The 27,770-nt window shown below is 41.8% G+C and overlaps 1 long non-coding RNA gene and 1 other non-coding gene across 5 annotated transcripts; one reads left to right on the forward strand and one right to left on the reverse strand.

Annotated features, from left to right (window-relative positions):
* Window positions 1-225: 225 nt before the first annotated feature.
* LOC121027371 (uncharacterized) lies at window positions 226-27,586 on the reverse strand. Of its 4 annotated transcripts, none has more exons than XR_005788692.1 (6): window positions 26,009-27,586; window positions 24,465-25,905; window positions 23,438-23,612; window positions 20,556-20,607; window positions 4,903-5,034; window positions 226-721 (listed from the first exon to the last, which is right to left on the reverse strand). It is a non-coding gene; the product is annotated as an uncharacterized LOC121027371 (long non-coding RNA). The 4 variants fall into 4 exon arrangements; XR_005788690.1 differs by having other exon boundaries at window positions 24,465-24,608; window positions 24,987-27,586; XR_005788689.1 differs by having other exon boundaries at window positions 24,465-27,586.
* On the forward strand, window positions 3,364-3,470 carry LOC121027968 (U6 spliceosomal RNA). The gene has a single exon (XR_005789028.1). It is a non-coding gene; the product is annotated as a U6 spliceosomal RNA (small nuclear RNA).
* Window positions 27,587-27,770: the final 184 nt, after the last annotated feature.

Below are 27,770 nucleotides of genomic sequence, written 5' to 3' on the forward strand. Positions count from 1 at the left end.
GAGGGAGGAAGGAAGGAAAGAAGGAAGGATGCTTGTCAAAATCAATTTTTTTAAGGAAAGAAAGTACAAATATGGCCCCTTTCTAGGCAAAAAAAAAAAAAAAAAAAAAGGACAACCTTCATATTAACAATTCTGGTTATGGACATCTTGTCTAAGCTGTAGGAAACAAAAGAGAAAGGGAACTGAAGCCTCTTCATTATTTAGATGGAAAAACATGACTCTAGGTTATATCAAGACCATCCTTTATGAGGATCCTCCATGGGAGCCCACACACAGGATAAATACTGGCAAATGGCATGCAGGAAGTAGAATCTGTTAGATGAATTGTCTGTAGGTGAGGCTTCAGTGATAGAGGGTCCTCTTTCCTCCGTGCAGGGAAGAAACCTGCATTTGTAGAGCAGCTCTTCGGTGCTGCTGCCCTCCATTAAAGCTACCGGAGCAGCAACGGCGGTGAGAAAGAACTGGTAGGTGAGTAATAAGGAAAAGAGGATGAATTGGGTGGGTTCCCCCCGAAACTGAGCTTGAACGCCCAGACCAGCACCTTATTTTAGGTGAAAGCAGGAATCAGAAGCTGATAAACTCACTTGACTCTTGGAGAGGAAATGGAATCATCGATCACTTTTTTAACTGCAAAATCTATTGAAAATAGACCCAACAGTCGGTCTCAGAGGTGCTCATGATTAGTTTTTGAGAATTCAGGAATCCTGCTGTCTTCACATGCCTGAAAAAGATAAAATGCTGTTTGCTTGTGAGTTACATAATGTATTATCTGAAAGCATGCTGAAAATACAAAATGCTATCCAAATGTTAGCTAGTATCTTTTCGTTGTCGTATTTTCTTTCTTGATGAAAGCAGTACCAGTTTGCAAATTTAAGTGAAAAAGCTAAATCTAACCCTTAGAGGCTGGCTGCTGTTCACGGAATGATTGGGTGTCGGCATTTGAATCCTAAATGGTCCAAAGAGGGCCAATTATCATTCGATGAGTATCCTAAGCATTAGTATTATTCATCAGACAGGTTCATCTGTAGATCTTAAAAAACTCTGCCAAATAAGTACCATTAACCTGGCCTCTCTGGATGGGATCTCAGGAGGAGATCTCAAGACATAAAGAGTTTAAGAGACTCAACTTCAGACGTAGAACAAGTTGGGGGTCAGGCATGTGAATCAAACTAAGCCACTGACCTACCAACTAGACTCTGCTTTGCCTCAGAAGCTGGGTACCCGAGAGACCCTTGAAAGCAAATAAGGTGCTAACAGCCATTAATTAACTTAAGGGTGGGTCCTAGTTTAAAGGGAAGGTGCTGGCTTTTTTATTAGCAGAAGGAATGTTTTTAATTGGATTTGATAATAACGCCCTCTGAGCCATATAAACCCGGAACCGTTCTTTCGCTATAAATTTAAAATTCCAGACTTGAGTTGCCAAGGAGAAAGGACAATAATACTACTCTCTTCCCTAAAGGGAAAGCCGAGGCTAAAGTAAAAGAGAATCCTGGAGAGGCTAATGTTGGAGTAGGAGTTGGGTAAGGACCTGGGGTTGGATGTAATTTGCTTAGAGGCTAGGGGGAGTCACAGCCCAAACCCTCCCCTCCCCCAACACTAAGGACCAGACCCACACTTCTGATGAGTTGCAAATGTTTTATAAAGCTTTCTTCTTTTTTTCTTTTAGGATAAGCTTCCTGTCTCATAAAAAAAAAAAAAAATCCCCACAAACTTTTAGCTCTCTTTTAAGCAAACTGTCTGCATGCTGTAATTAAGTTTCATTTTTTCACATTGACTCCACCGGATGGAGGGTGCCATAAATCATATGAACAAATGTTCAGCTAAAATCCTCTCTGTAAGCATCATAATTTAAGTGAATTCATTCTCAGTTCATCTCTTGGAGACATGATCTCATAGCATCTGTTCTGGACAAAGATAGCCATCTTTATTACCTGGGAAAACCGCAGTGAGTTTATCCCAGCTTACTTTGGATAGGCCCTTTCCTCATTCATTCATTCATTCATTCAGTGTGTGTGCGTGTATGTGTGTGTGTGTGTGTGTCTGTCTGTCTGTCTGATTAAACAACAACAACAACAACAACAACAACAACAGTGTGGATCAGTTATTGCTTTACTGAGAAATCACCCCTTTGTTCATGTGTCTGGACACTCACCTAATCAGTGATACATAATCAAATTGCTCTGCCCCTTCTCTGGGCCACATTTACCACTAGCAATGTAGAAAGTTTTGGCTGTTGTCTCCAGGGGGTTCTTCCTTGTGATCTCCTTGTTGTTAGGCAGAATTTCATGAGGGCAGGAGGTATATAACCTTGCGTGGTAGGAGAATCAGTCCATGATTTTGTTGTGCCCTGTTTTAATTAGTTTGTATTATGAGCACTATCTTAAGATGAAAAATATACTGCACATTGTTGCAGCTTGAGTTGTCAAAAACAGCAGGAGCTATTTGGCCTTAGTTTCGACATACTTTAAATGCCACTGGAATGTGACCCCATGGAAACACAGCTACTTTTACCCACCAGTTGCCAAGGCTCACTTGGTATTGTTGGTCCACATATTGTTATTGTGATTCAGGTGTGAACTAAGACACCTTAACACACTCTGGTCTTACCACTCTCTATTACCTTCCTCTTCACTCTTGTAGATGTTGAGTTTTTAGTTCATAACCTAGGCTGAGACAGGTCTCCTTTGATTCGAGTGTAAGGCTGTGACAGCAACACTTTTCCAAGTACAAAAATGGTATGTAGATCAATTTTCATCTGAGAGAACTCGTTAGGGGATCGAAATACTGAACCAGGATCATCAAAGACTTTGAGAAGCTAGAATGTTGGGCTTACTAACAAGATGGATTTCAACAGGGATAAATGTGAAGGCCTTCATTTATGCTCAATAGACCAGCTGCATAAATACAGAATGAAGGAGGGATGGCTTCAAGATAGTCATGCATGTGTTTTTAAAAGATATAGGCTTTTTAGGTGACAGCAAGACCAACGTGGGTTAATCGTATAGGATGTGGCTGCAAAAACGTCTTTTAACAATTTGAGAAGACAACTCTAGAAGTGTGGAATCCGGATCAAGGGAATGACGTGTCTGTGTGCCATACTGTTTATTCTTTAAGAAAGGCATTACACAACTGGATTTCATCTGAGAAGTAAGCTGAATGGAAGGGAATTTGAAACTATTTCCTGTAAGTAGCAGCTGAAGAAACATGAAATATTACCCTGATGAGGAAAAGACTTGAAGGATCTATGATTGTTTTCCTCAAATATTTCAAAGGCTCCCTTTGGAAGAAGAACCATCTAGTTCGCTACTGACCAAGAAAGAGAATCATACTCAGTCTATAGGGTCCTTGCAGAAGCTCATTCCAGTGCTAGCTTTGGTAGCACATACACTAAAACTGGAACGATACAGAGAAGATTAGCATGGCCCCTGCACAAGGATGACACACAAATTCATGAAGCATTCCGTATTTAAAAGAAGAAGAAGAAGAAGAAGAAGAAGAAGAAGAAGCAGCTCATACCAAGTTTTTTATTTGTACTTAAGAAGTCAGTATGGAAATGTACGATCATTTGTTTCATTTAAAGACGATCTCTTTATTGATCAATTTGAGAAATTCTTTAACTACATTATCTTGCTTTCTTCTGGTAGGGCAGGCATACAGAGTGAGGCATAAATGATCCAGAGTGCTACATGTGTACGGAAGTTGTAAGTGACAGCTAGAGAAAAGGGTAAGGGTCCAAAGCAGAGTGTATGGAATGAAATTCTTTCAGGCTGAGTTTTATTTTGTAGGTAATGCAGACAACTAAGGAGAGAGAAGAAGCGTATCACAATGGTCCAGAAGCAGAAAGGATTTTATGAGTCCATATGGGTGGAACATCAGCTTAGACACGTTAGGACTGATGTGGGAAATATTTCCAGGTTGACTCAACCAAGAATTCAGTCTAGGTATTTTTCAGTCTACAGGAAATCTACTGTTAAGTAGATGCATGGCAAGGGACTGGAAAAGCAGTTCACAAAAAGAGATAGCTAGGTCTCCACAGCCCCCACCTATTTAATTTACTTAAACTTCTGGGGCATGGATTGAAATATCTGCTTTCAACTTATTTGGGTGCCATGTAGCCATAGAATGAGCCAATGACGATGGAACTGACACTATTTGCAAAGGCTCTCCCTTGACCTTGGGCACACATGTAAAATATATTTACTTAGCACATTTCCCCCCCTCTTTAAGGTGAGAACAATCCACATGTCTACTACTAGTTCCTCAGCACAAGTATAAAAAGATAGAGATAATAGGTAGGTTAAGGTATGGCAGCCCTTTTGTTCTTTTATGCTTTCCAGACTTGATGAATAAGGAGGACCCTCTTATCCATCCATGTTTTTTTAATAACCAGTGCTCTGTTTCTTATGCTGTGTTTCACCCTAAAGCTGCTCTGGGTGGTGATGGTGGTGGTGAAAATTTAAGACATTTATAACAGATACTTACACAACATAGGTTATTATGACTACAATTGCTACTATTTTTATGATTCCTGATCCTATGGTAATCCAGGGGGTAGTTAATAACTCCCTTGGTGAAAACTGTTTACCCATAAACACTTTCATGAAGGCTGAGTAGCAATTAAGGTAATGGTTCTGGTGTAGGTAAAGGTAAATGACCTCGTTAAGGCCCCGGCCTAAATGGTACCCTGGTGACCTGAGAATGCTAGTAAGCAGCAGTTTAGTCACATTGAGTACTTTATTCACCACATCTCAAGCCCTCTATCATTATTGTTTGCTTACCATCCTTCACAGTGTGACACGGGAATGCTGGGTTTGGGTTGAGAGAGTGTGTGCACGTCAATGTGCCCAGAGAATTTGAACTGTTGGCCAGAAACAGTACATCTTGAACTGCAAGTTCACTTACTTGGGTGACAGTCATCTCCTATGTTCTCAAGAATCGGCAGCATTAATCTTGGCTTAACCACATTCAAATCCTATAATCGTTTATCCACTGATTCGTTTCAGCCAATGTCATAAATCCATCTAAATCCTTTACCTATGGAGAGAAAGAGCAAACCCTGAAAAGAATTATTCACTTGACTAGCCTGCTGGTGCTATCATAAAATGCTGCTTAATTATTTCTAACACTACAACATTTAATGGATCTCCATTATGGGACTCCTAATCCTTTACTCTCTGTGTGTGGTGGGCTCTTTGAAGAGAACATGGCATCCTCTAAGATGCCCAAAGTAGTTATCATTTAGTGCCAACAAAGTGGCCACTGCTGCATAGGACCACGCCTGTATTGCCTTCTTTTCAGTGAAGAACTACCGTGCTGTTCACACAGATATTTCTACAAATGTCCAAAGGCCAGGACATATTAAATAATAGGATCTTAAACAATATAACATGGTTCACCAGAAATTAGTAATTAAGCAAACCATAGTCTATGCGACGATTCAAGCCACATAATTATCTAACCCTCTGAGTCGAAAACATGAGCAAATTTTTAATGCCACCTCTGCCATCTCTAGGACCAGAGTATAGGTTATGGTTTTCAACATCCCACAAAAGGGAGAATTTAGCCTGGCAGAGGCAGATGGATCAGAACGGGCTCTGAGTTGTCTTCATCGGTCACAGGGAGGAGACAGCAGTTCTGTCCATAGGTTCTAGCAGGTGTAAAAACAATGGCATGGATACACTGTGTGTGTGTGTGTGTGTGTGCGTGTGTTCACACATAAATGTATGGTGCTCACGTGCATTTCATCAGGCTTCCCAGAGGAAAGTCCAGTGGGTGGTGGAGCTGGCTGAGTATAGCCATGACTCTTATTAAAATCACGGTAATGGCGGCGGGGGGGGGGGGGGTGTGCCTGGGTGGCTCATTCGGTTAAGCGTCTGACTTCAGCTCAGGTCACGAACTCGCGGTCCGTGAGTTCGAGCTCCACGTCGGGCTCTGGGCTGATGGCTCAGAGCCTGGAGCCTGCTTCGGATTCTGTGTCTCCCTCTCTCTCTGCCCTCCCCCATTCATGCTCTGTCTCTCTCTGTCTCAAAAATAAATAAACATTAAAAAAAAATTTTTATAAAATCACGGCAATGGGGCGCCTGGGTGGCTCACTTGGCTGGATATCCAACTCTTGATTTTGGCTCAGGTCATGATTGCACGGTTCATGAGTTCGAGCTCCACGTTGGGCTCTTCACTGACAGTGCAGAGCCTGCTTGAGATTCTCTCCCTCTCTCTGCCCCTCCCCCAATCTCGTGTGCTCTCGCTCAAAATAAATAAACTTTTTTTAAAAAGTCATGGTAATGGTCTGGCTGTCAGGTGCTGCAGCGTATGTTCATGAGCAGCCCACCCATTCTCTCAGTCTTTCACAAAAAACAATGCATTGCTTACAATTCATACACAGCATTTTCTCTAACGTCATACTCGACACTGTGACAAATTGTTTCATTTTTTCTTATGACCTAGGACCTAGAGGCTTCAGCTAATTCAGGAAACAATCTGGTGACCAAAAAGAATTTTCTCAGGAACCCCACCAGGAAAACTTTGCAATGCTATAATTCTTCAAAGAGTCAGCAACTTAAATGAGAAAAGCATACATTTTCAATTAAGATTCAGATTTTGTGTAATATCACTCTTTAAACATCAAAATAGAAATGGCTAACCAAAGCCATGTCAAAATCATAAGAAAGAGGAAAGAAGCAACACAGATTCCAGAAGCCAGCGTGTCTGTTCCAGATGGCATACTTTGAGTCTGAAAATTCATTAACAGATCGGCAGTGTTGTTTTTTGCGTTTTGTTTCATTTTTAATATTCCGCACAGGTGGCTTGATTTGTCTGTCCACAATGGGATTACAACCACTGAGTCAGGAAAGAACTCAGCCTTGAATGCATCACCCATGCCACCTGCCTGGCAGCTTCCAGAACTAAAGAGCAGCAGGTCAGGGGTTCAGGGAAATTTGAGATTTGCAGGGACCATGGCAAGAGGGAAACAGTCCCTATTCCTTCCTATAGCCCTGAGTGCTGCCAGCTGGATTAGGTACTCCCAGCATGGAGGAGGCCCAACCAGTCTCTCCTGTTTTCCATGACACAGTTGTTCGCTTAATCCTCCTTTTGGACTACCTAATCCTCAGTTAACCACTAGTTAAGGACGTCACTACCTCCTGGAATGGGGAGGAGACCAAAGCACAGAGCACTTGATACATTTCAAGGCAGCCAGGGACTGATCTGAGAAAGCTACCTCTCTAGCAGAAAAAAAGTCCACATACACAAAAGGATGGCCAAATAAGCAAACATTTCTATTATGTGCCTATATAATTATGCATATATACTCTGTTTGGAAAACTTAGAAAGTAGGAAGACATTTTTACTTTGGGAGTCAAGAAGGAAAAAATGCTCAGCAGTGCAGGCTGGCCAGTATAAATTGTGCTGTTGAGGAAAGTGTTAGCAAAGGTGTTTCCTGAATGGCTCACTTCACAGGACCCAGTGCACTCAGGTAACAGCTGATGCCCTGACATCAAGTGCCGGAGCCAGAACATGGCAGGAAGCAGATGGTGTCATATTTCCTGGGTCTCACTGTCCAGTTGAGTTCAGCGCCTGCCAAGTACAAAATGAAACGTCTCTCCTTTCACAGAGCACCGCACACATGGCAAGCTGGGATGGCGGCTGTGGAGGCAATGGCAAGTTCAGGAGAAAGCGGAAGCCTCCGAAGCACAGGTGCATTCTGATCGAAGACGGGGAGGGCACAGGGCGGAACTGGCAGCAGGAGGTCACTCTCTCTTTTCATCCATTTAACAGACAGAGCAGAATGGTTTGCAAGTCAGATGCTGAGAGAGGCAATGGAAATTCAGTCACAGCAAAAAAAGGTAAACAGCCGGGCGAACTCTTGAGTGGCCAGATGGACAGTCAGGTCACAGGTCATCAAATCAGTCACACGGTGCCACATAAAGCAGCAGGCTGGCACTAACAGGGAAGACCCACCTGGCAGGCTGGCAGACAGGCATGCAGGGCACGGCTCAGCTACCTGAGATGAGGCTGGGAGAGAGAGAGGCGAAGACAGGGGGCTCCTCTCCAGACCCTATTGCCCCTAGCCTGCATCAGCATCATGCCTTGGGGTTCAGTAAATGCTTCCAAGAGAAAATATGTGCCCCTCCTGAGTTATATCACCAACATCAACCGAGCAGCAACTTCTATATATAGAGAGAGCTGCTTTTTAAAAAAAAAAAAAAATTAATGCTCGTTTATCTTAGAGAGAGAGAGACAAAGCATAAGTGAGGGAGGGGCAGAGAGAGAGGGAGACACAGAATCCGAAGTAGGCTCCAGGCTCTGAGCCATCAGCACAGAGCCTGGTGCGGGCTCTAACTCACGAACAAGGAGATGATGGCCTGAGCCAAAGTCGAACATTTGACCCACTGAGCCACCACCCAAGTGCCCCTAGAGAGAGCTTCTATGTATTTTTAATAGCATATATAGATAGATAGATAGATAGATAGATATAGATATATAGATACACACACACACACACACACACACACACATATATATATATATATATATATATATATATATATATAATGGGTGTCTTTGCTCATTGGCATGCTATGCACAGATAATTAGTTAGCCATCCCCAGCCATGAGCAAGGATCCTGGGGGCCTATTCTGAGAACCGTATGTGTTGATGAGTAAAGGGGAGAAATAAAGCTAACAGTGCTGCAGGCAGGAAAGTGGAATGGAAGCCTTAAAGAGTCATCAGAAATCTTGGGGATTAACCTCACCTGGAGGGTGGGGCTGGGGGCAATATGGCCGAGGGGAAAACACCAGAACTTCAGAGTCGGTTGGAATCAGCTTTACAATTTTGCCAGATTTGTAGCCTTGGGCAAGAGACCACCTTTCTGAGACTGGGTGTTCCTATTTATAAAATGAGTCTTCTCTACCAAGAGGAGTTGTGAGTATGTCCTGGACTTCTGGTCCAGAAACTGCTCAGAGAATGACAACAATGATTTCTTAAAATTTAGCTTAAGGTGAGTCCTAACCTGAAGAAACCAGAACTCGCTAGTTCAGGACACTTTCTGTTGCAAATGCTACAAAGGACAACTGAAGTCACTTAAGCAGAAGGAGAGAATGCATTGATTCTTTTACAACTGAGTCTAGAGGCACAGTTGACTTTGGGTAAAGGCTCCTCCTAATATCACCAAGGCTGTCCCCGTTCTTTCATTTCTTGGCTCTCCTTCTTTTTTGGTGTCAATGTCCTGTCTCCAAACTGTTGGCTTCTTTCATAAGTCTGAGAATCCCTGGCTTTCACTGTCCTTACCACCTAGTACATAGGTCATTTCAGACCAGTGCATCTTCGCCCTGCAGACCACCTGGATGCTCAGAAACCAGGAGCAGGTCTGGGAATGTTCTGGCCCTTCAAGTTGGTGGTCTTTCTCTACCCAACCTTCCCTGGTTATTTAGCTACATTGTGGACTGCTGATTCTGAAGCCTTGCCCCATACCTGTGGCATGTAGCCTATGCCCTGACCCCTTGCCTGGATCCTATCAGCCTCACCCTGCACCATGCTTCAGAAGAGCTGCCATGCCTCTGCAGACATGACTCTGCAAGCTTTCCATTGTGGAATGCAGCATCTCTGGTCCTCTGCCTTTCTGCCTCTTTTTCCCTACATGTTCTTCCCTTCTCCTGCCCAAAGATCCCTAGATGCTGGGGATCTAGAATCTGTGTTCTCATTTCCCTTTCTCTGCTCCATACTTCCTTTGCCAAATCTTCACTACTGGATCATCTTTTCTCCCATAGTATGGTCATTATGTCAGTGGGCACCAACAACCTCACGTGCCAAAAGTCTTAAAAACTTTAGCATCCGAGACATCTGGGGCTGTCCTCTATGGTGGGAGCTTGAGACTACCATGGTACTTGCATGCAAAGGAGCATCCATTCATAAATTTAAAAAAAAAAAATTAAAGAAAACATTGCCCCTCTCTTTAGTGGCCCTCCTCCTCCATGAGCCCCTGGGGTATGGAAGGACATACCAAAGCAATATTTAGACCTATAGAATAAAAGGAGGCCAGCTGACAAGGACCAGTAACTCTAGTTTGCTATATTTCCCCCTGTTATATTTCGCTGGGCAGACCAGAGGCATAAGAGGAATTAATGTTTAACAAGTTGAATAACTAATTGTCTGCTAATGAGTCCCCCCTTAGGCTCTTACTGAAGTGGGTGTCATGTGTAAATGCAGTGTTTTGTGTAAGCTTGAAGGCTTCTAATGACACATCATAAATATTCTTTGAAAAATTAAAAGATGCTGTAGCACCGATCTCTTTTTGGCTTCTTGAAGACCCTTTGGTCTCTAGGCTTGCAGGGTCTTCCTGAATGATAGTTAGACCCAGGACCTCTGATTCTCCATAGACTCTACATTCTGTTCAGGAAGTGAACACCCACTTTAGCTACGCACAGGAGGTGATAGAAGGAACCCTGAATTATAATAAAGAACACCTACATCTTAGTTTCTATTCTGCCATCAACAGTTGGGAGAACTTAAGGCAAACTGTATACTTCCCCTGATGCACAGATTTCTCATTGACATGATTAGAAAATCGGAACAAATCATGGTCCTAATCAGCTAATTTTGTAGTTGTGCAAATGGGCAAGTGTACCACATTAGAGTACAATAGAAGTTTAAACAACATGCTGTGTCAACCCAAGACGTAGCTCATAACAAAAATGATAATGAGCTATTGGGACAAAAGACCACGTCTTTGTTATGTCTATTCCCAATACACATGACCTGGCATATAGCATGTGCTTATAAAGTATGAATTGGATGGATGGATGGGTGGATGGATCCATGGATGGATATATGGATGTATGTATGGATAGATTCAGGAATGGAGAATTTGAGAAATGGTAGAGAGATACATGGATGGATATGGATAGATAAGAATATGAAGGCTGGGTGGATAGATGTGAATAAATGTACATCTATCCAGATAATTGAGTACAAGTAAGTAATATGCTGGCCAGAGAGGATAAGGCCTTCTTTGTCTCAGGGATCTTGTGTAACCTACATAGGTCTTGGAGGCACTTCTGAAGTTCCTGCTAAACTCAGCAGAAGTGAATTGTGTGTATAAATAGCAAAATTTTGCCCATATTAAATTGAGTGGTATAACAAACCTTACATTGAAAGACTTCGTATAAATATTTCTGTGTCATATTAAATCTAGGAACAGGTTCATATTTATTCTTCTGCCTCATGAGCACAGTCCTCTCTAAACTTTCTGAAGGCATGAGATTAGTACAAAGTCATCCTGTCAAATATAATGTGACTTTGGAGTTCACTTACATAGCCTGCCTTTATACAATTCATTTTTACATAAAGACTAATTTATCAGGTAGGCCCTGAAAAGCATACTGGACTTTGATTCAAGGTACCTAATCCATACCTCATTCATTTATTCACTCATTTACTAACTCTTTCAACAAATAAGAATCAAGTTCCTATTGTCGCGGGGCGCTGTGTTAGAGAGCGCTGGGGGAGGGGAGAATACAACGATGAGCACGGCACACTCAGCCTGAACCCAGGGCTCTTCCTTTGTTGTTAATTCACAGTGCACTTTTATCTCCCCATCTTTTCTATCCTGGCTTTTCACAGAGAGATGGAACGTAGAGAGGAATGTGATTAGCCGCCTCAATTCTCTTCCCTTACTTCTGAGAGGCATTTCCCTCACCTGTGCTTTTTAAAGACACTAATGCATACACAGCTAGGCTTTTTCCAGATCTGTTCCAGTCCCCATTACCTCTCCTCCCCTCCCATAGTTAGGGGAGTCCATGTACCTTAATTATGTAGCCCCCCTGACAGACACTAGCTCAGCACCATGCTGAGCAAGTTAATGTTCCTGGGCATTGCTACCCTCCCACTTCTTGCCCAACGACTTTTCTTCCAGGTGAACTGAATGGATTGGCTCTTAATGTGCAGTTTCCCAGAAATCTCACACCACTGCGGGTCCCTATCGTGTCACACTGTAGTGACGGTAGTAACTAGCTTGAAACATAAGTTTTATGGATCCCGAGCCTAATGATGAGCTAGGCTATACAATCCTTTGGAACTTACCGGAGACTCGGCTGTAACAAAAACAGAGCAGAAGTTAAGAATATCTTAATATCCAAAAGCTCAGAGGATTTCTTCTAAAGCTGTGTTGTTTACCGCTTAATACCACTGGTGATTCAAAATCAATGTAATATAAGCATTCACTAGAAACATACCAAATGCCCAATGGGACATGAGTCAGGTCTGTGACACCTTCACTAATAAGGGATGACAGTAAACCAGCAATACAGCCGGCTTCAGGATTTTGAGAGACTCTAGCCCTGAATGTGTATGGCATTCCCTGCTTGGAGAGCATGCTGCCTTATTAGCATGGGAGAACCAAAGGACAATAAAGATCATTCCAAGGCATTCTTCCAGATGAGTAACCTAGAGCAACACTGCTCAACTGAGAATTAAAATGGAGAGTTTGCAAGGTCTTCTAGCGATGTCTCACCCAGGATTCTAATCACTGGTATCTGCTGACAAGATTAGCCTTAGGAATAGGGAAAAGTAGTCATCCTCCATGTGGGGTCCAAAGTGTCTACTCATTTGATTGTTACTTTCTCTGTCCTTCCTCCTCTCTTTAAATTAGCACAAACACGCATTCAAAACCCAACACATTGGGACTCAGTGGGTCTTTAAGACATCAGCCATCCCCTCAGCCTAAATGCTTTTTTTGCAGAATTTCTATAGCTGGTTCCTCTCTTCAAATCTTACTTCCTCGGGGAGGCCTTCCCAAGATGCTCTCTGGAAAGAGTAGCCTCTGTCACTCTCACTCTGTCTCACTTGTCTTTGTACCATGTGGCCTACTTGAAGCTGGTTGTTTATTATCTGTCTCCCCAGTTAGGAGGTAAATTTCAAGAAGGCAGGTACTTGTTCTAAATTGTTCAGCACTATCTCCAGAGACCAGACAGTGGCTGGCACACAGTGGGTGTTCGATAAGTATTAGGTGAATGAATTACTAGGTTTTATTTTTATTATGAATTAGCCCATTGGTTCCCTCTCCTCTGAAAAAGAAAAGGAAAGTAGGAGTCAGGAGAAGAAAAATGTTAAGACCCACTCTGCCATTAACTAGCTACATGATTCTGACAAAGTGGATGAAATTTTCTTGGCCTCAGTTTTCTCCTCTAAAATAAAATCCAGTGTTGGGGGAGAAATCTGTCTTTCCCACTCATCAGGCTTCCAAGAGGAGCGTTTTCTTCTCTAATGCTTCTGGTCTCCTGCACCACTCCTCACAGTCATGGAGTGACATGAGTAATAGATGAGTTACGCAGGCATGAGAAAGCAGGCATGGCCGGCTCACCCCTTCCCCCTCACTGTGTTTAGGAAATGACTCGCCCTTGGAAAGCACATCTTCTCATCGTCTCTGCACCATGCAGTAACCTTTGGGATTAAGTCTCTGCCCCTCTTGGGGGAGACGGAACGTTGTAGTGGTCCAGTGTTTCTGTGACTGAAGGCAGAGTTCTTTGAATTCTGGGCTATGTTTAGTAGTAAGCCTATTGTGCCTCATGTCTATACTGCATTCTTCAGCTCAATGCTTAATTAGAAATAAAATGATATTTTTATCTTCATCTACCTTTTATTTATCTCAACTAGCCCAGAACTCTGGTGGGGAAAAGAAAGGTATTAGATATTGACCCACTTACAAAACAAAATAAAAGGATATAGCTAAAGTCTCTTCCACGGTGCTGACTATGGATAAGTGTGTACATTTTTCTATGAAATATGTAGATTAATAAAGTATGGATATGTGTTTCTCAATATGGACATATATATGAGTGTCCTCTTTCTTCCAAGAAGTATAAGGCATACAGTATAAAATATATACTTATAAGCATGAAGTATACATATACAAGTATATATAGAAGTGTATATGTATATATGATATGTACATATGTATCTACATCACATACACATACTCCAGAGAGAGGAGGAAAGGTGGTATAACTTATGTGTGTGTGTGTGTGCATTTCTCTCCTGGTGTAAATAGGGAAGAATAGATTTGAAATTTGGGAGTTAGTTTTTAGAACAGTAGGAATTGACCTATAAAAGCAAAAACTGGCTAGCATGGGTGGTCATACAAAAATAACTCGGTAATCCAAATATGTTGTAAGAGATGGGTAGGTTAAAATTTCAAATGACTCAATATTCAAACTCTACTCTTACTCCCCCCACCACCCCTAGATAGCTCTCTTAATTCCAGCCAGATGATTCTGAAGCATAATGAAGAGAATAGAACAACAGGTGGGTCATCAGAAGAACTGTAATGATGGCTATGGTGGGGATAGTCCTGGAGAGGGGTTGGGGGTGGGGAAGTGACAGAGAGAAGGCAGAGAGGCTGTGTCAGTGCATCAGACAAAGACAGCCATTGTCCCTGAATTTGATGTCAGATCCATCTTGATCCACTTGCAAAAGGTCCAAAGAAATGCTCTCAAAGAGAATAAAATGAAAGGCATATTCCTTTCTGAGTTGCACATTTTTACAAACCTTAACATTTTTGCATTTTAGATACGTCCTACAATTGGTGCATCCTAATTGAATCAGTAGCATTCTTTCTTTCTTGTTGCTGCATTACATAATGGTACATCTTAGAACTGATGGAGTCTTAGGTTGGGTTCTTTCTGTTTTTTGTAATCCATTATAGGGAAATGAACCAGAAATGTGGTTTCGAGTAAAGTGTGCCTTGCTCAGCAAAGGTAGATTGCAATGCATGTTCTGCATGTTCTGAGGCAGAAACAACCTCACCCCAGTGAAATCTGGGAACATGCACCAAGGGCCCATAGTCCTTCTTTTCAGGACCCATTTTAAAAAATGAGAAACCCATTAAAAGTTTGTGTATGGAGATATATTTTAGTCTTCATTTATACTAAATAAAAAGACCCCAAATATTTAAAAATATAAGGTTTTTATTATTAAAAATAAGAGCATGCACAGTGGAATATTATACAGTCATTAAAAGTGCAATTTTGAGGGACACCTGGCTGGCTCAGTCAGTAGAGCATGCGACTCTTGATCTCGGGGTCATGAGTTCAAGCCCCATAGTGGGTGCAGAGATTACTTAAGGAAAAAAAGTGCGAATTTTAGCTGATACTTATTGATGTGGAAAATGCTAATAAGATAAAATTAAGTATAAAATAGGATACAAAACTTCATATTTAGAATTTTCTAATTTTGTAAAATATTCTACATGCGTAGAGAAAATATGTTATAAAATGCAGCGAAATGCTAACAACTCTTGTCTCTCTTGCTGGTGAATATTCAGTCTATTTTATTTCTATATATCTTCTTTCATTTTCCAAAACCTTTCCAATGAGTGTGGATTACTTTTATGGCTAGAAGCAACTCTTCTCCCTTCTAAAAGCAGTTTGTTTTGTCCCCAAGTTGCTTTTTCTCCTAATAAGTCAAAATGGACCTGTGTTTGGCCACAAACTAGATAGTCCTGAAAGTTATAGCCAGTCTCTCAGAACAGGGAACCAGGGGCCGTAAAAAAATGCCCTTTATGCTAGATAGCAAATCATGTTGGTAAAGCAAGTTTCTCTGGTTTCCTGGGCATCCAAATCCAGAAATAAATTGCTGACTACTCACTTTCTGAGGAGACCCCATTCCTTACCCAGATATGGCCTCTCGATTTCTCATAAAGGAAGATAATCACCAGTACCAGAACTGGGGCTTACAAAACGCTCATTTATTACCTCTCTATTTGCCCTGGGTCCAGAGGAAACTTCATGGTCTCTACCCTTTGAATAGCAGGTAGGGAGAAGAGGGCAGAGTGCAAAGAACAGGAAATGTGGAGTGTGCTACAGAATTTCACCCAAGGGGGATTAATAAAGTTTCATACAGACATCCCAGAAGGCAAAAGTTCTTGTCTGTGGAGAGGAAGATGAAGAGATTCTGAGTCAAAACAAACAAACAAAAAACAGGTAATAAGACATTGGAAAAGACTTCATGCAAAACAAGTAGGTAATATAGCATTCCCTGAATTCACCTATGGAATATGGAACTTAAGTATGTAGAAAATATGAGAACTCTTCTCAGTACAGCTGTGAGGAGCCAAACAAGAGAAGCCAAAGCGAAGTCATCATGGTGAGAAGGTCCACCACCAACCTGCTTTAATTCATAGGTCATGCTTCTGAAAAGGTGCTTTAGAAAATTAAGCAGAACATGTTGTGAATTCCTCTTTAGTTCAAAGCTTCAACCATTCTCCAACCTGCCTCTTTCATAAATGGTTCACAAAGACAGCTTGTGTTCCTTCTCCTCTGCTGTAATTGCTAGTGACTGAGCTGGACTCAGAAAATGTAAGTCAAGGTACCTAAGTGTAGGGCCCACACATCTGCATCTCTTAAAACCCCTGAGGTATTCCAGTGTGCTGCCACTGTAACAGAACGCTCACCTAGATTATCCATGACTAGGAAATAAGCAGGAGGAAGAATGAAACACTTGACACAGACAAAGGTAAACATAATTTTACTGTTCACATACGAGTTTAGTTTTTTATGAAAAAAAATTAAAATTTTAGGGCCAAATTATATGCTACTTTTATACACTCCTTTCCATTTATTTTTTTAAGTTTATGTATTTATTTTGAAAGAGAGAGAGAGAAAGGGGAAGAGGCAGAGAAAGAGAGAATCCCAAGCAGGCTCTGCACTGCCAGCCCAGAGCCCTACACAGGGCTCAATCTCACCAACTGTGAGACCATAACCTGATCTGAAATCAAGAATCGGTGGCTTAACCCACTGAGCCACCCAGGTGCCCCACATCTTTCCATTTAAAGCTCAACATAATATTGTGAAGAAAACAGAGTAGCCTTCTTTCCTTCCTTCCTTTCTTTTCTTTCTTTCCTTCCTTCCTTCCTTCCTTCCTTCCTTCCTTCCTTCCTTCCTTTTTCTTTCTTTCTTTCTTTCAGAGGCTCAGAGCTGCTTAATGACTTGCCCAAGGTTTTGTGGCTGGAAAGCACAAAATGTTCCTAGGCTCTGATGCCCACCTGTTTCACTCATGTGTGAACCATGGAAAATACTCTTTTCGTGGCCCCATTCACCAGCCAGTGAAGCCAAGTTCCTCCTTAATTATTGGCCCTCTTTCCATGACTCTGTCAGTAACCCAGCCAATGGTCAACAGGTTTTTTTTAGCATTTACTATCAAGTTTCAATAAAAAGGAGCAATGATATGTTGAAAAAGTGAGAATCAATGCCACTGATTAAGAAAATGTCCTCAGGGGCGCCTGGGTGGCGCAGTGGGTTAAGCGTCCGACTTCAGCCAGGTCACGATCTCGCGGTCCGTGAGTTTGAGCCCCGCGTCAGGCTCTGGGCTGATGGCTCAGAGCCTGGAGCCTGTTTCTGATTCTATGTCTCCCTCTCTCTCTGCCCCTCCCCTGTTCATGCTCTGTCTCTCTCTGTCCCAAAAATAAATAAACGTCGAAAAAAAAATAAAAAAAAAAGAAAGAAAGAAAATGTCCTCAAATTTGCCTTCCAGACACTCAGCTTTAAAAGATGAAGGGAAAAAAATCTGTATCTGACTTGATTGCTTATGAAGAAAATTCCTGTAAGTGTGAACACTCCTTTGAAACTGTCAACATAATAATAATGTTAATATTGACTCTACTTTTATTCTGCTAAGCATATAAATTCCCTTAATCCTCATAGCAATTCTCCATGAGATAAATACTCTTCATAAACCCATTGGCATAAACAAGGTTAGGTAACTTACTCTAAATCATATTAATTACTAATATTTGTCACAGACCTGAGGAGCGAGCTAAAAAGCCGTGCTACCCTCCGTCGCTTTCCCAAAATTATCTTACTAACAGTGCTTATCAAACCTTTCTAAACTCCCAGCAAAAGGAAGAGTCCAGTTCCTATCAGAATTCAAGTGTGTGATTTTTTTTTATTTTTCATAACTTTGAAAATTGCTGAAAGTCATGCCCCTCCTTGTTTGCTAGTTGTGCTGTTCAAGAGCCTTCTCCGATCTCACTCGAGACTTCAATGATACTCACATCCTTGAAGGCCCTGTTCCTGTACTGTGGTTCCATTTCCCGACTACCGGTTCTCACGTTGCACTGTAATTATTGGTGCATTTTCCCCCAACTACTCCGTAAATTTCTTCAGGGAGGGATCGTGCGTTTTCATTTTATTCACTCTAATGCCTCTCTTTGTGCCCTACTCAGATCGGGAGGATGCAAATTTCACTAGCTATAGAACCTAGATAACCATGTGCTACGTTTAGGGTTTTTAAATTAATTCTATAATCCAATTCCATTAATGAGAAGGCAGTATGATGTAGTAAAAAATGCTTATATAGTCATTAAATAAATTTGGGTTGGAGAACTTGATAACTAACCAGGAGCAACTGACAAGAAAACAATTATTTTATACAAAATCATGGGCTCTTCAATTAGTCAACTTCTTAAGTATTTCCTTCCAATGTAATTCTAGTTTAGCTTTTTATTCCTCAGCTTGTGCTTCAAAAAAAAAAATGGGAATGTATAAAATTTCTTTTTTTTTCTTTCTTTTTAAAATGTTTATTCCAGGTAACATACAATGTTATATTAGTTTCAGGTGTACAATATAGTGATTCAACTTCATACATTATTCAGTACTCATCATGATAAATGCACTCAATCCCCTTCACCTATTTCACCCAACCCCCAATCCACTTCCCCTCTGGTAGCTATTCTATAGTTAAGTCGGTGTCTTGGTTTGTCTCTTTTTCCCTTTGTTCACTTGTTTCTTTCCGTAAATTCCACGTATGAGTGAAATCATATGGTATTTGTCTTTCTCTGATTTACTTCACTTAGCGTCATACCCTCCAGATCCATCCATGTTGTTGCAAATGGCAAGATCTGAATCTTTTTATGACTGAGTAATACTCTATTGTATGTAGGTACCACATCTTCTTTATTCATTCATCTGTTGGTGGACATTTAGGCTGCTTCCATAATTGGACTATTTTAAATAGTGCTGCAGTAAACAGGGGTGTGTGTATCTTTTCAAATTAGTGTTTTTTTATTTGGGGGTAATACCCAGTGGTGGAGTTACTAGATCATATGGCAGGTCAGTTGTTTTTTGAATTAAGAACAAAAGACATACCTTTATAGTCAATAACCCAAATAAAAGAATATGCATCATGGAGAGGAAGGAGGAGAGAAGAAAAAGAGGAGGGCAAAAGGAATTGAGCAAGAACTAGAAAATAGGAAAAGAGAAAGCAATGGGGTTGGATTATGGAGAAGTCAGCACCAGAGTGAAGGAGAGAGCACAAAGAAAAAGTTCAACATTTCCTGTGTTTTCCAGTTTTTTGAGGTTTTCAGTCCCCAAGCACAGGAGTCTGAAACTCACTTGTAACTATCTGCAGATGACTCCTCTCCCTATCTGGCACTCTTTCTCTCTCTGTCTCTGTCTCTCTCTGTCTATGTCAAGCAGGACACCTCTTTAGTAGAGCACTTTCTTATGCAACAGAAGCCCGAGTTTTACTGTAAGAACTTTTTAAAAGATAGCTGTGTAACTCTGTTTTCTTATAAGAAAGAAAATATAACCACAAGCCCTTGTATTTTAGAAAATGTTTTCAGCCAAAGACTAGTTCTGGTATCTTAGATAGACGTCTACACCTCTGAACTAAATGAAGGGAACAAGAATGTGAATGTCTGTGTATGTTGCAGTGAGTTTGGTGGGATAGCCAAGGCCAGCTATATAATTTGTGGGGCCATGGACAAAATGAAAATGCAGGGCCCCTTGTTCAAAATTAGTAAAAATTTCAAGTTGGTGACAGTGGAGCACTCAAGCATGGGATCTTTCTGAGGATGATGTCCCGTGCAGCTGCACGGATGACATGCCCATGGAGCCGATCTGCAGAGAACTTTGTCCGGTGGGGGCAGCTGGCAGTCACAGCAGGAAAAATGCACAGGTAGCCAGAACGTTGTTCTGGTAATGAATGACTATCTCAAAGTGTAGACAAGTCATAAGCTGCTGGTGGTGACTGAGTTTGAATGTTATTAGAAATAGAAGAGTGTAGCCATGCAAGAGCAAGAAAAGAAAGAAAGATTAACAATGTGACTTTACATTTTGCCAGCCAGCTTTCATCCAGGAGACCTACCTGGAAACCACAGAGTGTCAATTCTTACTTAGTAGTATCTCTTTCTTCAAATAAAAACTGATACTAGCCATAGAACTTCCCTAAATAGTAGGTATGCTGCATGAATGTTGGTATGAAAGAGCCTTAGAGCTTTGAAAGCCAAATAAAATACTATGGATATCAAAAGATGTCTTTGACTTTTAATTAAGCATGATTCTTTCTAGTTTAGCCTGTTAATTGATTGAGCAAAGGAAGCAATATGCCTTATAATGTCTGCCTAACCTCCCTTAGAGGGACATTGTGAGGATCACTTACAATAAGACATGCACTGAGACCTTATAAACTATCACCACTACTACAAGTAGAGGCAGTGTTGTTCAGCAGAGAAAGTTCTGGAGCCAGAATGCAAAGACTTGCACATACCAACAACTCCGTAACTTACCACCGATGACCTTGAAGCAACTCTGAGCCCCTCTGAGCCTCAGTTTCCTCTCCTGTAAGACAGAAATAGCAACTTTCTATTTAACTCAAAGTGGCATAATGTGCAAACATTATCCTGTGCCGTGTTTTTATTAAACTCTAAAGTGTTGCACAAATTTAAGCCATTTTTTATAACTTGGCATTGTCAAGGTCACCTCTGATGCCAAAGAATTAAAGCCCAGAGCCATAAAACTCCAATCTCTCAGAGATTAACAACAGAAGATGAAATTGTATTTCAACCCTATGTAAGAAAGATCTATGCCCATGATTACAGAGGTAAATGGCAACATAAATAAAGCATTTCCTTGAGTGTTTTTGTTTATCCCCCTGTGTTTGATCCTTATGGTCATCTACACTTTATCAGCAGTAGTACACACAGAAGGCAAAGTAAACTGTATGTGGGAAAGGTGGCCAACCAGTATTTTTCTCATGGTGCCTCACATAGGCTAGACCTTGTCAAGCAGAATAAGCAAATGTTTTCTGCTTCCTGCCAAATACACTGGGCTTCAATCCCCAGAAATGTTTTTATACACAGTATTTACCCTCAAGGAAATTTTAAGTCCTCTGTCCAGCTTCCCACATTTCCACCCTCCCTCCCGCTTCACTACATCACTCATCAACCCTCCCTTGGTGCCCACCCTCAGCCACAGCAAGAAGCAGCAATGAAGTAAGCTAGAAACAAAATGGGCCCCTGTAAAGGGCTGGAGTTTAATGGGAAAAGCAAAGAAACTGCAAATCAATAGGAGTAATGTGATAAGATGCGTACGGAACTGATTCCTGTCTTCCAGGCAGGGCGCACAATAGAGGTAGGTTGGGGTTATCTTTTACAGAACCAAACTAAAATGGAGTCATGTATGTCAGGGGAACAATGGAGATGGTCAACACAGGAGCGTAAAGGAAACCTAACCTAACCTTGCAGGAATTTATAACTCTTCTCAGATATCAGCAGAGAACACTAGTCAAACCCTAAATGCCAAATCTATTCATGCCATCTCTGGACTTCCTTGTTCCCTTGTTTAGCTGCCCTGAACCAAATAAGAAAGAAGCCCGCTGGGAAACCAATCAGCTGAAAAGCCAAATAACTTCTGCATTTACTCCCCGCCCCCCAAAAATCCCTTAATCTGGAAACAACCCAGCTCATCGTTCCTATAGCTCTGAGTTTCCTGGCTTGCAGGTTGAAGCCTTGCACTAAACACATCTTTCTGCTTTGTTTTATTCAGTATGCAAAGTTTGGTTTTCGACACTTTATCTCGGCTTCCAGCTTTACATTTTTTTTAATGTTTATTTATTTTTGAGAGAGACAGACGGACAGAGTGCAAGTGGAAGAGGGCAGAGAGAGAGGGAGACACAGAATCCAAAGTAGACTCCAGACTCTGAGCTGTCAGCACAGAGCCCAATGCGGGGTTCGAACCCACAAACCATGAGATCGTGACCTGAGCCAAAGTCGGATGCTTAACCGACTGAGCCACCCAGGCACCCCTGCTTTCAGCTTTAGATAAGAGAGCAGAAAATTATTAACAGCCACCCAAATCCTGGGGTAAGTCACCAAGCCAGAATTTGGTGACAGACCTTTGCTATAAATTCATGTTTACATTTTTTTCCCAAAGTGGCATCTGCAAGTGTGTATTCCTTAACAACATGGTTGACTTTGTAGATTTGAACCTTTGCTATCACCTTTTGGAGAAGACCAAGGGTCCCTAACAGGATGCTGGTACCAGGTGAAAAGATCACGTCAAGTATAAGTTCTAGAGGCCTTTTAAGTAACAAAATGATATCTACTAGCAGAATTCTTCAGAATTCCAGGTGCACTGGCTGTGCTGGTCTCATCCTAGAGAAGGTGGAGTTGAAGTTCCATAGTCACTGAAGTTGGAGCTCTGAACTCCCTTTAAAAGTGAACAGTCTGTCATTTGACAGCTACCAGAAAAAAAGTGCACTTCTATACTTGAAAATCTACAATCAGAAGGAAAGACCTGGCTTGGCAGCAGTCGAATCTCTGCTCAGTACTACTTCCTCTGCAAAGTCCATCACCGTTAACCTCTCCCTCCTGTACCTTATCCACAGGCCTATCGCTGTGTGTTCACCTCATATGATGTTTATAGGTGAGTGGATCTCTGTTACAGATTCTTCAAGGGTGAGGACTGGGTCTTGTTCATTATTGTCTCTCCAGTGCCATGCTTGATGCACAGTATGTCTAAAAAATTTTCACCGAAAGAAAGCTGGGGTAGCTAGCAAACCCCATCAAAGGAAGTATAGATACCAAATTCTAGGTCATGTGCTATCTCTATGTCAGTTCTGGAACCTTGGAGAATTGTGTTCCGTCTCTGATACCATATTCTATAGCATTGGGAAACTAGAGTTTGTTCAGAGTTGGCAGTCCAGATGGGCGGTGGGGAGGGAAAATGTCTGGCAGAATCTGGAAACCATGTCAAATGAGGAACAAATGAAAGAACCGGGAATGATTAACTTGGCTAAAAGGAGGCGAAGGAAAGATGTGGTTACTCTCCTCAGATATTTGGAAAGCTGTCAAGTGGAGAAGGTAGGTGGATTTGTTCCGTGTTACCCTAGAAGGCAAATGAAGGTTAGTGATTATGAAGTACAGAGAGGCCGACTTTTTTAGCTCACCAAAAGCAAGAACATCCAAACAAACAAAACAAAACAAAACAACACTCACTTACAATGGCAGAAAAAGAGTAAACAAACTGTCTTTGAAGTGACAAGAAGAAAATGGTGTATCAGCCTGCAAGGATCCCTTCCAACATAGGGTTTCTAACTCTCTACAGAGTAAGTGCAAGTACCCCCTGGGATCACGGGCCCGGAACCCTGCTAGGGAATAAGTGATGTCACCTTCTTTGCTCGGCACCGGCTATAATAGGTAGGAGAGCACAGGAGACAGCGTGGAGCTCCCGAAGATGGAGGCAGAAGGGAGAGGCGTAAGGCAAGGGAAGTCTGATGGTTCTGAAGACAAATTCTCATGGTACTGCTTTGACTGCTGCTTCTCCGAGTCATCAGAAGCAGCTATCTGGAGTGAGAGTAATTTAAAACAAAACAAAAATATTTGGAATTTGGCGGAAAGGCACATCTTTTTGAAAGCTAATACTCAAAAGAGCTGCAATCACGCATCTGTTTTCTTGTTTGGTTTACAATTGAGGGAATGGGAACAGAGGACCCCATGAAATTGAATGACACTTCACATTGATAAGCGTTTCTGAAACAATATGGTAGCAATTTGAAGAACACATTATGCTCTCAAGCTGCATAAAGAAAGAGCAAAGAATATACTCTTTAATGCTTAATTTTAATAATGATCTTAACTTGTTACAGATGCCGCATTTCACAATGAAAGCCTGTGTTTCAGTCCAGTAATATGATAAGGCACAGCTTGTAAAAATGAGAATTGAGCTTAACTATGTTCTTGTGTTCTATTTTCCATTTATCATGTGAATCGCTTCCAAATAAGATTGTCTTACTTCATTAATTTGCATAATTACTGAAATACAGCATGGGATCCCAAATAACAAACTCCTTATAATATCATTTCAGATTTACTGTGACAGTATTTTGAAAATGACAAAAATTGATACACAATTACGTTAGGAGTAAAAGTATATAAGCTAATTATGTTGCTTTTGAGTCTTCAAAATATATAAAGAGGTTATTTGGGACAGAACAATACATTTCTGCGCTCAGATGCTGAACAGCTTGAAAACCAAAACACAACTGGCAAGTGCTGTACCGTTTTAGGGTAACAATAAGTCTGCTTTTGACAGAGTAGAAGCCAGGCAGAGTTTTGTTTTTGTTTTTGTTTTTGTTTAATGAAATCAAGACCATTGACGAAGGATGAGAAAAGTCCTCAATGAAGACTTAAAAATACCTGTTCAGATGTATTTTGATTTTGGCAATAGCACCCTATCAAATCAGCCTGACAGCCTCTGGTCCCAGTAAGAAAATCCTGACACCTTGTCTGAGTTCAGACTTTCAGCAAGTGCAAACATTTCACTCAACTCCACCTTCAGCGCTATGGGCGAGATAGAAAATGTGGATACGGATAAAAAGCCGCAAGCTATTAGTTAGCTCTATCAGACATTGTTCAGAGAGCCAAGTAGTAAACGCTCCTCTCTGGAATGGAGGCTGCTGAAAGACAACAAGGCTCATTGACAAAATAAATCCCGTGGCCTGTCTTGGGCGAGCTGATAAACAGGGGCCCCGACTGATTAAGTGTCGTTCGAACATCACAGAAACGACTGCAGAACAATAGCAGAGACAAAAACGACACCTCTTCCTCCTGCCTCCCGCCTCCCCTTATTAATCATTTTAAACCGAAAGCTTGCAAACGGCAGTCCCCAGTCCCGTTTCCCTAAGACGACATTCTGGAAGCTGCAGAGCAATGTGTTACCATTCCGCCGCCCTTTCCTTTCGGTCATGACCGGAGTAAATCTGACTTTTGTGAGACAGGAACATGATGGCTGAGGGATGGAACATAAAATACAAGTGTTTGTATTTTATGTAGAATCTAGGTAGCATCTTACTTTTTCTAATGACTCACCAAGGGACGTTGACTGCCTGAAGAAGAGAGATCTCACTGTTGTGCGGTGGCAATCTGACTAGGTAATCACCCAGATGCTGTGACGGCCCGGGTTGCTCTGCGGTTCCTCTGCCCAGTCACCTGGCTGAGGAGGAGGGCATGCCTTCCCGAACCCTTCATCTTCGTGGAGCTCCAGGAGCTTTTAGGCCTGGGCCAGATGCCTCCGGCCTGTGGCGTGAAGGAGCAGGCTCGCCGGGTTCTGTGTACCTCTAGGCCACACTCCACATTTTAGTTCATATTAAAAAATAAATCTGGAGCCGTTTAACATTCCCAAGCTGGTTGTGTGTATGCGTGTGCGCACATGTATGTGTGTTTATGTGTGTGTGCGCAACATGCAACACTTGAAAGCAGGGTTTCAGCTGGCCCAGAACCTGCCATTTCCATCCAGCTGTTGGCCTGGTGCCTCACAGCACACTTACAGCCCATATTAATAGCTCTTGTAAAATATGCCCTGTTATTTTACCCAGGCGACAAGATTCTCAACAGCTGGAGGGAACATCTCTTGACCCAACAACAGACAAATAAGATTCTTCATGTGGTTGAGGCCAGGGTGTGTGAAACAACACAACGCTGAGATCTCACCGCATCCACGGGGGTTTCCGGCCTCTGCTTCAGAGCTCCGGTGAGGGCAGCACGTGATCTCCCAGGATAGTCTGTTCCACTTCTGGACAATGGCTCCGATTGTTAGAAAGTTCTTTCCTTTTGGACTGCATCTTGCGGTAACCTCTACCTAGGGACACTGGGACTTAAGGCTCGTGTACAGAACGTTACATTCATCTGATTGAATTTTGTTTTTATTATTGCAACCACAAAGAGTTGTAGATCCTACTTACCATCTTTACCATCCCTCCCAACTTTGATTCAGCCACCGATATAACTCTCTCTCCAATATCATGATATATATCACTAACAAAAGTAGGTGAAGAGAAAAGAGAAAAAGATCAGTGCTTGTTACTTTAAGTGTATCTTTGGGTAAACACTGATCTATTAATCACCAGCTTTAGGGTAAAGTTTTCCATAGGTCCTGAAGGCAGCTATTACTATACCTATGCAGATGCTGCTCAGGTGTGGCTGCCCCATGAAACTTGAACTCACTTCAGGGCTAAAATTAGCTACCTTTGTATGTTGAGTGTCTAATACAGTGCCTGCCTCAAAGAATATCTTTCATAAATGACTGGGAACCAACAAATATTTTCTTGGGGACCCTTTGCTGATTTCCAGTGATTACTGTTTCTTTATTTATTGGGGCATAAAATCCACTACCTTAACCACCCATTTTCTACCATATTTACCTCCATTTGCTTGTTCTTATTATACATGGTGTTTTAGCATTGTGTTGATTTTCTGAAGATACCGAGATGTAATTTATCAAGCCAAACTCATTTAGAACAGCTAGTTCTGCTCACTTTAAAAAACACTTTGGAAGCCTATTTTGTGTTAGGCTCTGTACAGACACTAAGGATTTAAAAACAAATGTGACATAGCTCCTGTCTCCGAGAAAGATATAGTCCAGGGAGGGGAAATAGCAGGGTTCAAAACAATGTATATGGGACATCATGGAGAGGCCAATGGAAGCCCAAGGGAGGGGCACTTAACCTGGTCCATGGTGACACCCAAATACTCTTGGGGGAGATAATACCTGGGCCTAAGCTTGAGGAAGCAACAGAAATTAATTACACAAAAGTGCAAAAGGAGTGTATTTTGAGGGGAAAAACAGAATAAGCAAAAAGCACAGAGGTGTGAAACTATATAAGATACACAGAGGCTAGAGTATTCTAGAGTGAAACTCAGTTTGAAGAACAAGAACTTCGCAAGATGATGCTGGAGAGTCAGAGCCTTGGTCACAGAAGGCCTTGCTGGCCAGGGTAAACAGTGTGGGTTTTCAGAGATCAACAGGGAGATGTTAGAAGCAGAACCATGTGTGTTTTATGATGAGGAATTTATTATGGAAATTAGGCCAAAAGACAATTATAGGAGTTGCTGGGAAGTGGGCGTCCAGTAGGAAGTGGGAGGATCAGAAAGGAGTCAACCACCAAGCACATTCAGCCACCAAAGTGGGATCGCAAGGCTTGTGGGATTACCTAAGGAAGCTGGGCTTCTCTTCAGCGAGCCACACACCAAATGAATGGTGGTGGTCCCGAGGCTGCTGTTAGTCAAAGGGCCACTAATTGGGAAGAAAAGCTGGAGGTGGGAGGTAAGAGAACAAGTACTGCCTGGAACCTTTAATTCTGTCACCGCATCTAGTCATGAAGACCTTCAGAGAGTAACGTTTGTTGTTTCACTTCTGCCTTCCGAGTTCACAGTCTTACACAAATTCTTCTTCTTTTTTTTTTTTAAAGCTTATTCATTTATTTTGAGAGAGAGAGAGCAGAGGAGGGGCAGAGAGAGAGGGAGAGAGAGATCTGTATAGATCATGCGGGGCTTGATCTCACGAACCATGAGACCATGACATGAGTCAAAGTCAAGGGTCAGATGCTTAACCAACTGAGACACCCAGGCGCTCCACAAATTCCTCTTTTGCCCACTATAACTTGTTACATACAGAAAAGGAAATTCTAGAAGACATAGTTTAATTGAACAGTATAAACTACCACA

This window comes from Herpailurus yagouaroundi, unplaced genomic scaffold (assembly GCF_014898765.1).
Source record: "Herpailurus yagouaroundi ecotype Mexico unplaced genomic scaffold, PumYag 77, whole genome shotgun sequence".
Lineage (NCBI taxonomy): Eukaryota > Metazoa > Chordata > Mammalia > Carnivora > Felidae > Herpailurus > Herpailurus yagouaroundi.